At 32.6% G+C, this 2,173-nt stretch overlaps 1 long non-coding RNA gene across 1 annotated transcript; it reads right to left on the bottom strand.

The window, feature by feature from the left end:
• Positions 1–354: 354 nt before the first annotated feature.
• On the bottom strand, positions 355–1,950 carry LOC111370965. The gene is made up of 2 exons (XR_002698528.1): positions 1,790–1,950; positions 355–435 (listed from the first exon to the last, which is right to left on the bottom strand). It is a non-coding gene; the product is annotated as an uncharacterized LOC111370965 (long non-coding RNA).
• Between the last annotated feature and the right edge of the window lie 223 nt (positions 1,951–2,173).

The raw sequence follows: 2,173 nt of genomic DNA on the forward strand, positions 1-2,173 counted from the left end.
GTGTAACTCATGATTGGCTTTCATTGACAATGCTAATTCATATAGTTACTTTCTAGACCTTTTTTCTCATTCTAATAGTTTAAACTTTTATATAAAATGGATAACATCGTATCATAGTAAAAAAACTAGGTTCCAGTCAACACCAGCCATTTCAGAAAAAATTATCTCCAGACCTTTATAATAATCACAATATCACATGATGGGGTCTGTTTAAAAAAACATTTAATTAAGTAATGTGCTTCTTTTCTAACCGCTTAAACTATTAGATGAGATGGTTAACATTTTTCTTCTTAATTTTTTAAATATTCCATGAGATATGGTGAGGATAGGACAGTTCCTACCTGCCATAGTTTGGCTTCAACCCCTTCAACAGATGCAGCCCCTTTCTTTATCTCTTCTGCTAGTTTCTCTACATGTCCATACATGGAATAGTACCTATAAAAAAGCACAGTTAGATCCAAGATATCATTCATGTTACAAAAGATGAAAAAAATACAAATATTTTGCTTGATTTTAGTAATATCTCACCCAGGCAAGCACAAAATCAACAGATGTACACAATCCCATACTCATTCATCAGGGAAAAAAAATAAAAAATAAAAAATAAAAACTATATATCTTGATTTCTTAGAGAAACGTTATTTGGAAAAAGAATCATGAGCTTATTATCAGCATGATTTCAGAGCAAATAGATTGTTTTAAATAGTGTAGTACCCTGTGACTGTGCCAATAAGGACCTATGTTCAATCCTCTTAAAGTCAATATTAGATTATCACACAATTTCCCTGAGTAATTCCATGAACAGGTTGATGCATTATTCAACAACAGGAGATGTGGAAAAGCAAGACAATCATTCCTTAATGGACTTCAAGTTATATTCCTGAAGTTTTAACCTGAGTCTAACGCAAATAGGTTCTTTACCACTTTGGAAATCCATGGCAAAAGACAGTTTTGATAAAAAGGAAGGGGAAAATAATGAAGACAATTTGATGCACCAAGGTGTTCCGGGGAATTAAGAAATAAAGATGAAAATTACACATGTTCCCTTTCATTGATGAAACATGGCTACGAGACCTTTTAGACGTGAACTCAATCGATTGTGATGTGTTGCTCGAATATCAATTACTACGTGCAAAAATTCTACAGCAAAGAGCTATCAACTGCTTTATCAAAGTCAAGCTTCTGTAACTTTAATTCAAATAACACCTCTACATCACCTGGTGAGATCCAAATTCATACAAATTGTATAATCGTGTAACTTTTTTCCCACAGAGTAATGCTCAACTATGCTGCTTGGCAGAGCAACTTATATTTTTACAAACATTGATGACTAAAACTGTTATGATCACACAATCATAACATTGATCAATTCGTTTGGGACCTTGGTTGTTCATATTTCTGTTATAATCTCTAGGGAAGCTATTACTGCATCCAAAGGATTTTTCATCAAGCCAAAAGAAATTAAGTTTAATTCTATTTTACCCTCTTTCCTTTAATCAATCAATAACTAACAATCAACTTGGGCACTCACAGGAAAAAGAAGCTTACAGAATCAAGAATCACTAATGAATATTCAACAATAAGCACGAGCATGAAGAAACACTTGATCAGGTACAGATCCGAAATTCACATAGAAAATCAAAAATACCAAAAAACAAAGAGAACCCATAAATTACTCAATTATTTCATCAGCACAAACACAATTCAACGTCAAACTGTAAATCCGATTCAAGAAACAAAATCAAAATATACAAAGAATAAAAATTTGTCAGCGAAACATCTCACTTACACAATGTAAACTTTGATGGCCATTGATTAAGTGCGTTCCTTTTTCTCAAAAGTGGGTAAAAATGCGTTTGAAAAAGTGATAATTGACATTGAGCTTCTGAGCTGGGCTCCCTATTTTATACTAGCGCACGAATTCCCCAGGTTGGTTAAGTTTCAAACAGTATTCTATATTAATTAATTTAAATCTAAATTGTTTTTGGATTAAAAATACTGAGCAGCTGATATGTGTACCTAGTTAATGATGACTGAGTTGTTGTCACGCTCACGCTCACCGTCAGTCATCATTTTTCTTTAACTAATTTTTTGCATGTTTGACCAAGCCAAAAAGGTTAAAAATAAGTCACTTATCTTTGATTATGTGAAAATAACTTTTTTTCCCCTTAAA

The sequence above is a fragment of the Olea europaea genome, chromosome 21 (assembly GCF_002742605.1).
Source record: "Olea europaea var. sylvestris chromosome 21, O_europaea_v1, whole genome shotgun sequence".
NCBI lineage: Eukaryota > Viridiplantae > Streptophyta > Magnoliopsida > Lamiales > Oleaceae > Olea > Olea europaea.